At 39.6% G+C, this 11,531-nt stretch overlaps 1 long non-coding RNA gene across 1 annotated transcript; it reads left to right on the top strand.

The window, feature by feature from the left end:
- The first annotated feature begins 4,660 nt into the window (after positions 1-4,660).
- LOC108511709 lies at positions 4,661-5,479 on the top strand. Its single transcript, XR_001880090.3, has 2 exons — positions 4,661-4,755; positions 5,087-5,479. It is a non-coding gene; the product is annotated as an uncharacterized LOC108511709 (long non-coding RNA).
- The last annotated feature ends 6,052 nt before the right edge of the window (positions 5,480-11,531 follow it).

Here is an 11,531-nt window from a genome sequence, read left to right as displayed (position 1 = left end):
GGCTTCAAAACTTATTTGCACCCCTGCGAGTTATGGCTTGTGGACCCACATAATTTTATAGATTCGAGTCGAATTGGATCGGAATGGGTCGTAGGATTGAAAATCTAAAATTATCTAAATTCCAAATGGGTCGAATCTGAAATCTAGACCCAACATAAAATGAAACGGTTCCAATTTTAGGATCCTACCCGGCGCTACGGGTCCTCCAAAATGGATCGGGTCGAGTCTAAGCGAGTCAGGCTGGATCGGGTCATGGGTCAACCAGACCCATTTGCAGCTTTAGATATTGTTAACTTTGGTCATTGATGTGCACTGCTTAACTGGCTTAAACGGGTCTGACTGATTAAATGTGTTCGGATAGAATCTAATTGGCCCTTTGGGCTCGACTTAGATTCAGGCCCGAATAGGCTCAGGGTTGATAATTGTGGGCAAAAAAGAAGTTTGGGCCTGAGCCTTGACTCAAGTCCATAATTTTTTGTACCGCTCTTGGGTTTGACGAAAACCAGGCCTGCCCGAACCAGTTTCAACCCTACTTCCATTCTATCCTGAGTTACGATTCTGGTCCGATTCTTTGGAAATAAAAAACTTACCTATAAATCTGTATATTTCTGGATAAATATTTTCTAGGCAACATTTAGACAAAAAAATAATTTATTCATGTATGTTTATACATTGGAAAATGGCTCCGGAATTTTACATTACTACTTTTTAGAGTAAGTTGCTAATATATATCCATATTTTTCATAATAGTTTTTATTATATAAATACTATATATTATATTATATTATATTATATTATATTATTATTTTAGGGTAGGGGTATTATAGAAATAAATTAAAAATATTATTTTTTCACTTGGATAAGATTTTTATTAAATTAAAAAAAATGACTTATCCATCTTCTAGGTGGATAAGATTTTTCTTTCATTTTATGTGTAAATGCTACCTATGAGAAAATAACTCACCTATATAGAAAAGCATAAAAATATGGGTAAGTTGGTCAATGAAAAAGTTGACCAACTTTCCCATGATATTTAAGTACCAAAAAACGACCCTTATATCCATCGGGTGGTAGGGATCCTAGGGAAATGTACATGACTGAAATCAGTTGCTAGTGGGCTTGGATTGGGCCAAATTTCTCTATCCTTAGGATCGACTTAGCTCATTTTCGGCCGGGGCCAAGGGCTTGTTTGGTTTGGTATAACCGTACAAGTGAGCTGAGTAGGAGCTTACCTTTAAGTCTGTGAGGACCCATGCAGACGTGTGTTTAGTCCCACATTAGTTATTCGTTGAGTAGATCATAGGTACTTATGTAGGATCAAAGAGCCCAAATAATACCCTTTGGCTAGCCATTTTGGATGAGATTCTGGGTTATTACAAATAGTGTCAGAGCGAACCCAGCCCATAACCTATGTAGACTAGGGGACACTGCAGCACATATCCATTGGGATTGACTACGAGCTGATCGTGGTGTTTGTGATTAGATTTGAAAGGATTTGAATTTTTAGCCTGACGAGGACGTCAAGGCTTAAACGGAGGAGGATGAGAGGACCCGTGCAGGCGTGTGTCTAGTCCTACGTCGGTTAAATGCTGGGTAGGTCTTGGGTACTTATATAGGATTAAACAATCCAAATAATATCTTCCGGCTAGTTATTTTGGGTGAGGTCCTAAGTTGTTACATGGTCAAAGCTACTTTGGGTCATTCTCTCTAAAATGGGCTACCCTGGGAAATTACTTCAGCTCCACGTACACTAGATACTTGGTATGGTCCAAACTAAGTACGAACAGCTTTGTGCAACTTGAGCTCGGACTTTCAGTTGTAATCCAAGGCACATTGAAAGGGGAAAGCACGCGAGAAATATTGGAAAGGAAGGGGAGGGAGGGTTAGAGAGAGATGGGAAGAATTATAACGTAATAACACCCTTCTATATAAGAAATTCTTTCCTTCTTTTCTATGGATTGAACTTTTCTGTGATTTCTAGTGAGGACTACTACAATAGCAATAACATCTTCTATAATCCATTAGACAACTAATTGGTAGAACTAAGACAGAATATCCTCCTGAAGAATCAACCCTTCGTCATGATTGGATCTCATTATAATGTTGAGGTGGAGGGCTCGTAGGATTTCTTCTTTGTAGAAGACTGCAATATAAACTCCCCTCTGAGGCGTTAGGCCCCAACTTCACTCATGGTGGAAATCATAGAGAAACAAAGAAACAAAGATGGAAGACAAAAAAAAAAAAGGACGAAGATGAGGAGGAAGACAGAGAAGGGACCAAGCAGCAAGGGAACAAACACCCACTAGAAATGGACAAGTGAAGGAGACGCCGAAGTTCGAGATGACGAACTTCGCTGGAGCGCCACCCGGGAGCCTGAATGTTTGAGCATTTGGGCGAAGAAGCAAATGAAGCAGGAAATATGAACTAAAGGAAGGGGCCATCCTTATATAGAGGTGCGGACGACTCTGATCGAAGTACCGATTTAGCCACTCGTGCAAATCGAGCCATGTGTCAACTCGGGATACAGCACGAGCGATCCACTGGATCGCTGCATTAATAGTACCTTGGAGTCACCCTGCAATAATGAAGTTGTGGGATAGCCCTACAAAGATAACATCTCAAGATGCGTGGATTTGATGATGCTTTAAGAAGACCAATCAACACATTTATTGCCCCCAGACAATAGCTCTGTCCTCAATTGAGGTGATGACTCGACTTTTGTTTCCCAAACTGGAATACAGTTCGGCCTCGGAAGTGAGGGCCAAGTGATGAAAAAAATATTAGACACCTTAACCTCAGGCATGACTAAGGAGCCTTTCGACATGTGCCGACAAGGACTGACAGTCCTGGTAATCGACCATCATGATAGCGATTGGCCAGTATGGTAGCTCTATATTTGGCGCACGGTCAGTGCTGTATGCCGCCTATGCGGACTGACGCCCATGTTGTAGCTGTACGATTAGCTGCTGTCTGGCGACTAATTCACATCACGCTGACCTAGGTAACGACAAATTCAACCTTGCTATATAAAAAGAAAGTCCAAAGAACCTCAGGTTTGTACTATGACATACATTATGCAACACCACCTACAAAGAACCACACTATATTGAAATTTTCTTCCTTTCATACTACTGCCATTTTATTCTGACTTAGGCATCAAAGAGTCTCCGCCGAAAATCTTCCGGCAAACGGACTTCTTGCAGATCGTCCTCGGAGGAGGCCAGCAACTCTACCTTGGCCAGTCAATTCAACTCGGTTCCAGCTGACCTCAAGATTATCCGAGCCATGCTCCGACCTCGGTTCGGATTCTGCGGTAACAATAATAGTAATAACATCTTTTATAATCCATTAGAGAACTAAATGGTAGAACTAAGATAGAAAATTTTCCTGAAGAACCAACCTTCCGTCATGATTGGATCTCATTATAATGTTGACGAGGCGGAGGGCTCGTAGTATTCCTTCTTTGCAAAGACTGCAATATAAACTCACAATATTATTATGACGGCCAGCATTTTGACCATGTGGAATTCCAAAGGTTTTAAATTAAAACTATAGTTCTCACGACCAAGATTCAATGCATGAAACCTGGAATTTAATATAGTTGTCGGTGGGAAAAAAGCACCAAAGCTGGACGGGCTATCTTATTTTTAGTTTGGCTTCCTTCTATGTGCATGTGATGAGAGAAACATGTATGGTTGAAGTCGCCCGAATTTTGCATTCTCTAGACCCAATTGTTGTGCCAACAACTACCATCTTGGATTCAAGTTGTATCTTTTGTGCAAAAGAATGATTGATCTTCTTTTAGAATATTAACCACTAAATCGTGCCTCGCACAAATCTCAAAAAACTCCAAACTTTTTTTATCCAGCTGCATTGATTTCGAATTGGCCATCAGTTGATTCAACAATTGATGTCATGAAAGAAGATAGATCACTCGTCCCGCGAAAGATCCAACCCGAACCCTACTATCTTAGCTGGTTGGTACCCAAGGGTGGTGGCAAAAAATGATCAAATTGAACTAACCCTACTATCCAACACAGATAGGCTCTTCATCATTCTGAATTTAATTGAACCATGCCTTGTCTCAAATTGGAGTGTTGAACAGTCATAACAATTGCTTGCCCGACAAAAATTACAAATTGCATGCCAAAATTGTTCCTTTTTTTTCTATCTCTAGATCGTAAAGTGCCATCATTGTTTTACTTTTTAAAAGTTTCTTCAGTGCCGGCCATTAAGAAAAGATTTACCACACAGAAGACTCATGTCTTGCTTTACTGGCAAATTAATAATTAAGAGTTGGTGGACCGATTACACTGTTCTCATTGAAGTGTAGAAGAAGACCATACACTAAGAGAAGAACATGTGGAGAAGAAAAAAAAAAAAAAAAGACCATGGGGTCTTTAGACGGTGTCAAGAAGTGGAGCAATAAAGTACCAACTCGTTTGTTAGAATTACAGGAAACATCTCAGAATCTGGACATTGGTTTGGTGAAGACTGTTGAAAAAAATAAGTCATCATTTGACCACATGGGAATGGTATATGGAGAGAGAGAGAGAGAGAGAGAGAGACAGCGTTATAGACTCCACCAGAAGTCTAAAGCAAAGCGACAGCCATTTATATTCCAATCCCCTCCCAATGTTTCTTTGCCCGTGCTCTCTCTGCAAATCCCTGAACTTCTTCATATGGGGTGGCTTCAATCCATTCTCTCACCACTGAAGAAGATTTTGCCTCGCATGCATTCAGACCAGAAGAAGAGTACGTTCCTCTCCACAGCCACCACCTGTTCATACTTTGGCTTGTTCTATTTTTTCCAGTGTTATGCTCATATTTCACCACCTTTTCCACTACTACCGGTTGCACTCTCACTCTTCTCCTAGATTTCTAATGCATCACTTGGAATTTTTGCCAACATAACTATTACTGAAACAAGTTCCTTATCTATTAATTCCTGTCCCTTTTTGAAAGGTTATTTGGCTCGCATGTACTATATTTCTAAAGTGTTTTTTTTCTTTTTTATGTTTGCTTCCACTTGTGATACACTTGGAATGACCAGTAACAAATATTGCTGCTTGGGTTCTTTTGATAGAGAGAGGAATATACATCCTATACGAGGATGTGAAGTCCTGCCCATGCGAAGACGTGCATGTTTTGTGGTCGATGCTTGGGGGAGTCATCTCGCCCCCACCATTGCAGTGCTGAAAACAACGACGGGCTCAGGAAGAAGACAACGAGGCCTCCTGGTGCTGGTCTATTTGGTCAGGTCTGCCCATTCCCAAGCGCTTCTCTTCTCCTCAGCATTTGGCCTTCCAGTATTGGCTAGCCCAAGCAATTCTTTTGTTGTTTTTTTTTGGTAAAAATAGATTTATTATGGCAATTATTGTAAATATACCCGTGGGAATCGGACAACAAAATGTCTAACAATTCAGAAGAGATATTTGATATAGCAGTCCACAAGGTAGTCTCCATATGATTAGCCATATATATCGCCATCCAGTCTGCAATACTATTAGCTTTTCTATAGACATGAGAATGTGTTGTGGCTTAATTAGTTGGTGTTGTGGTCTCTATTTACAATACTATTAGCTTCTCTATAGACACGTTTATTATATGTGGGGATGTTGGATGGCTGCATGAAGTGTAAACTCAGGTTGCCAGGAAGTATGTATTCATATGCATTTCGATTCTACTAATGTGTGCTCTCTTCTTGGTACATTCAAGATAGGAGAACATGTGATGATGGGATCTCAGGACCTCAGGTTTTGGGATATATTGTTAGGGGGAGGTATGTGCGAGCCTTCGCCTTGTTAATTAAACCGGTGCTGCTCAATTGCGAGTCTTCTAATGATCGATGTTTCTACTTTTATTTTTATTGTTGGATGCTCTCTTTCCCTACCTGATGCCCTTCAAATCTAAAATTGAGGGTATGTGCGATCTTGTAAATTATGATTTTTTCTTTAAGAAAATAATATAGTGGGGAATTCACTTTATTATAATATGTGTACAAGGTTTAAATATTAGACCCCTTCCTAGTAGAATTCACTTTTGTAAGCTGCGAAATTTTGCATGTAAAATTTACTTATTTTCGTGTATTTGATTATTTAAAAAGGGAAGAATTAGTGAGCATAGATTCCCTTATTGAATTGCAGCAGAAATAATGGCCACTATTTACTTGGCAAAGTATTTGATAAGATTTCTAAAATACATAAATGACGGCATCAACAATGATCAGGGAGACGACGACGACGATCGATGATGAGGAAAAGAAGAAAGGAAATAAAAGCTGTCACGACCCGAATCCGGATCCGTGACACGGCCATGCTATTGCCGACTACCGCCCACAATAGCACGAAGCCATATATCAGGATAATAAGGTAGTTAAAATAGTCAACTTTCATATATAACATTTTCAGTATAACTTACTAGAATATTGCAAAAGTACAAAGCTTCTAAAACAGTTTATATAGAGAGAGAGAGTATGTTTTTCACCCAAAAAAAAACTCTGAACCCAAAAAGTGTCTCTTGCCAATATCACTAACGGTGATCTAAAAGAAAATATAAAGAACTGATATGAGCTACATGGCTCGGTAAGTGATCATGCATAATCTTACTGGATCAAACATAATGCTTAACATGCTTATGTAGGGTTTGAGAAACTAACATGTACATCAAATAACAGTTTTTTATATACGATACACTTAAATCGAGTTGTAAATCAATGCATGTACAATCATGACATTTTTGTAAATATAAAAATGCAACATAAAACTTTTGTGCCGATAATTCATCATTTAAAATTCATACTCTCAGATAGTAGTGTAGCTATGGCCGCTCTTAATTTCCACGGCAAGGATCAGCATGCCAAGTTATTATACCCACTGGCGGAGGCCATATGCGCATGCTAAGTTATTATACCCACTGGCAGGGGCTCATGCATAACATCTGAGAGTTCATAAATCACAATTTTTCACAAACCAAAATTATTAATAGTATCTTAAATAACTAATCTTATGCTTATGCCTCAAATACTATTTTTAATGTAATTATAATATCATAACTCATGTAGTACATAATTTAAATTGCATAAATAACACTTTATAATTTCTATAAATAAGGCATACTCATGATCAATAATTGGGAAACTGATTGATGGCACTTCAAACCATTAATTTCATGATCATGCTACAAATATCATTTTAATGCATTTATGACACCATGTTTCTTGGAATACATAATATAAATGAACCATGCTATTTTTGGTGCATCTTGCACACTCACTAGCATATGCTTGATCTTATATTTGAAAGTATAAATCACACTTTATAAAACAATAAGATTAGTGCAAGATCACTTACCTGTTAATTGGCTTACAGCTTTCTCTTTTCCTTTGTTAATCAATTCTTGATTACCTAATCATGGTACAAAGGACAGTTTAAATTAATATATATATATATATATATAATCTCTTTATTTTCCTAATGGTGTAATTAATTCCATTGCTAGGAACCTCCCGAGGCCCTGTTTGAGTCCCGGCTCAATTTAACTCACTATTAGAATGTTTGAGCTTGGATTAATAATCAAATCGAGTCCACATAGACCAATTTGGTCTTTAATTATAGGATTAGGCATGGTTCAGGATTAGGTCTAGTCCTTTTCGGATCAAATTGGCCTTTTGAGTTTCGATTGGGTTATTGGGCTCAGTCCAAGGTCTAATTGAGTCTGACCCTGGTCCATGATCAATTTAAATTATTTGGGCTTGAATTAGGGTCGGCCTGCAGCTAATTTGGTCCCTAAATAGTTGACTTGGGCTTGAATTAGGGTTGGCCCGAGCCCACTGAATCCTATTTGGTCCATTATTTAAAAAACAATACTTTTGGGCTTGGCCCAAAGCTAGCCAAAGTCCAATTTAATGGGTTCAGACTCAATCAAGTTTGGACCCATCCCCATTTAAACTTTATTTGGCTTAATCAATTTAAATTCCAATCTCACCTAGTTGGATTTAGATCAGACCCAACCCAAGCTAACCCAAATCGATTTAATTTTTTTAAATTAAATTAGATTGGTTCGGATTCAGATCCAACCCGTTAACCTACTCCCTTCCTCTTTTCTTTTTCTCTCTCTTTTCTTCCCTTTTCTTCTCTTCTCCTTCCCGAAGCTTCCCTTCCCCCTCTATCTTTTCCTCTCCTCCTTTATTCTCCGGCGAAAGTAGGAGGGCGAGTGGGAGGGACCGGGCCACGGCTGGCGGCGGGCGCGGTTGGGCCCGTGATGCCCTCGGCCACGCCTGCGGTCGACGCTCGTGCCGGCGATGCTCGCGGCTGAAGCCAGCGGCTCCCGCACCGTCCGCAGCCAGTCCCTGCGACGCTGGCGACGGCCGCATACAGGTGAGTCCCGGCCCCCTTCTTCCCCCCTTTTTTTTTCTTTTCTTTTGTTTCTTCCATCTCCCTTCTTCATTTTAGTCTTAGTATAGGAGGAATATAAGAGGGAGGAACAGGGCTTACCTTGTTCCGGGGTGATTGTAATGACCCGTTCCGTTCCTCTTGTTCGTGGATTCTAAAATCCTGAGAGAGAGGGATGAACTGTAAGTGGTTTAAGTAAAAGAGTTTGGCCATAAGAGGGTTTATACAAACCTCCTGAGTGGGCTTAGTAGCTGTTCAGCAGCTAGACTCCCCCTGTTCCATCAATTGGCATGAGGTGGCTTCCCTCAGACAGGCTGCCGACATAGAGTCAGGCTGGCCCATCTGGGGTCCGAGCCCACTCATCAAATGTTGGGCCATGTGTTGGGCCCAGTTATTACAAAAACCATGATCGTTATAATAATGTTTATTATGATTGCCATGATAACCATCATAAAATAAAAAGTAGTATACAATAAACGAACCTATAACATTACTTCATCATTTCACCATTTGCACAATCAATGAAGGAATCCTATACATTCATCATAGATTGTCTATTTATGCCATCTCCTTGATATCCATAGGATGAATCATAATCTTCAAGCTTTCCAACTCTAGCTCAATTAGCCAAGTACTCCCTAAAATCTAGGATTAAAATTTCCTAAGAAGGCGATCTTAATATCTTATATGCTTTCTGATTTCCTACCATCTCTTTCTCTGAGTGTGTCTGTATGTGCGCCACACTTTAAGTTTAAACATAATTGGTGCCTCCAATAGTGCTGCAATGATAAAAAAAGTTCGCCACCATGGTAAAAAATAGAAAGAAATAAAAAAAACGACTGTGTGCCTATGAAACCATTATAAAAGCAAATAACACCATCTTTATAAAAAGCTTTGCTAAAGAGCAATGAGAAAGAATATATCCATAGCTTCTAAATGAAGTTTAAACTTTGTTCTTGTATTACTCTGCTTTTCTTTTCCAACTCCCACTTCTAAACACTTTATTCTTTGTACCATTTTAACAAATTACGGAAAGTTCTTTCCTTCCTCCTGTTACATCAAAAAGATTTTCTTCTCCTTTTAGGCTAATTCCTTTTGCCTGCCTTTTGTATATCCTTTTCTTGTAACCTCTCCTGATGTAAATACTTCTCCATCAATAATTTTAGGTGGGTTTATTGTCTTCCTTTCAATCAAGAGAGAGAGAGAGAGAGAGAGCAGTCCTTGGTGCACACAAAGCTGCAAAAACTATAGCCGAACCTCTTCAATAGAGAGAGAGAGAGATCGCATTCCTTGGAGCACACAACGCTGCTGAAACTATGGCCGAGGAGAGCTAGCATGACTAGCCAAAAAACACAAACAGATTCCGATCTTGAAGTTCCTCCGGGCGAAGTCCAGCCTGGTCTCACACCCATGAATTCTAAATTGCTCAAATTAGCAACATCAAGAGACAAAAGAATTCTGGATGAGTTACTACGACCAGGAGATTTTTCTTCTAGAGCTTCAGTGGGGGAGATCACAATAACGGTACCAAAGGATGCTCCAACACAAGAAGATACCGGCAGCCTCCTTGGAGTTACACTGGAGGGGAATACGGTACTCTATATAGTTGCTAGTCGAGGACATCTCGATATTGCCGAGGAGATTTGTTGTAGAGAGGTCTCTCTTTTGGTAAGCACCAAACACGAGGCTCAACACTCCATTGCATTGCGCTCCAAGGGCTGGGGATGACAAGATGGTCTCCCTCATCATCCAGTTTGCAAGCGAGGGCGAGATCGAAGAAAGGAGAGTGCTGAGGGCAAGGAACAAGAATGAGGTGAATGCTTTGCATGAGGCCGCTAAATATAACCATGCGAGTGTGGCCAAAGTACTGATAAAGGAGGATACTGGACTAGCGTCAGTGCCGAATAGTGTCGGCTTGTCTCCGCAGGATCCCTCGATGTAGCCAAAGCCTTGCTACGGTCTTCCTCCTAGGAGAATGCTTCTCCAACATCTTACGCAAGCCCTAACAAGAAGGATTCTAAAATCCTGAGAGAGAGGGATGAACTATAAGTGGTTTAAGTAAAAGAGTTTGGCCATAAGAGGGTTTATACAAACCTCCTGAGAGGGCTTAGCCATCAAAGCGGTTGGGACACCTCATGCTGGTCGGGGACACCCGTAACAGCCGCTGTTCAGCAGTTGGACTCCCCCTGTTCCATCAATTGGCATGAGGTGGCTTTCCTCAGACGGGACATAGAGTCAGGCTGGCCCATCTGGGGTCCGGGCCCACTAATCAAATGTTGGGCTATGTGTTGGGCCCAGTTATTACAAAAATCATGATGGTTATAATAATGTTTATCATGATTGCCATGATAACCATCATAAAATGAAAAGTAGTATACAATAAAGGAACCTATAACATTACTTCATCATTTCACCATTTGCACAATCAATGAAGGAATCCTATACCTTCATCATAGATTGTCTATTTATGCCATCTCCTTGATATCCATAGGATGAATCATAATCTTCAAACATTCCAACTCTAGCTCAATTAGCCAAGTACTCCCTAAAATCTAGGATTAAAATTTTCTAAGAAGGCGATCCTATATCTTATATGCTTTCCGATTTCCTACCATCTCTCTCTCTGAGTGTGTCTGTGTGTGTGCCATACTTTAAGTTTAAACATAATTAGTGCCTCCAATAGTGCTACAATGATAAAAAAAGGTTCGCCATCATGGTAAAAAAAGAAAGAAAGAAAAAAAAGACTATGTGCCTATGAAACCATTATAAAAGCAAATAGCACCATCTTTATAAAAAGCTTTGCTAAAGAGCAATGAGAAAGAATATATCCATAGCTTCTAAATGAAGTTTAAACTTTGTTCTTGTATCACTTTGCTTTTCTTTTCCAACTCCCACTTCTAAACACTTTATTCTTTGTTCCCTCTTAACAAATTACAGAAAATTATTTCCTTCCTCCCGTTACATCAAAAATATTTCCTTCTCCTTTCAGGCTAATTTCTTTTGCTTGCCTTTTGTATATCCTTTTCTTGTAACCTCTCCTAATGTAAATACTTCTCCATCAATAAATTGGGGTGAGTTTATTGCCTCCCCTTTTTTTTTTTTTTTTTTTTTTTTTTTTTTTTGCTGAAAACGGATATT

This window comes from Phoenix dactylifera, chromosome 2, assembly GCF_009389715.1.
Source record: "Phoenix dactylifera cultivar Barhee BC4 chromosome 2, palm_55x_up_171113_PBpolish2nd_filt_p, whole genome shotgun sequence".
NCBI lineage: Eukaryota > Viridiplantae > Streptophyta > Magnoliopsida > Arecales > Arecaceae > Phoenix > Phoenix dactylifera.
The sequence above is the reverse complement of the archived record's forward strand: the minus strand, read 5'-3'. Positions and strand labels throughout refer to the sequence as shown.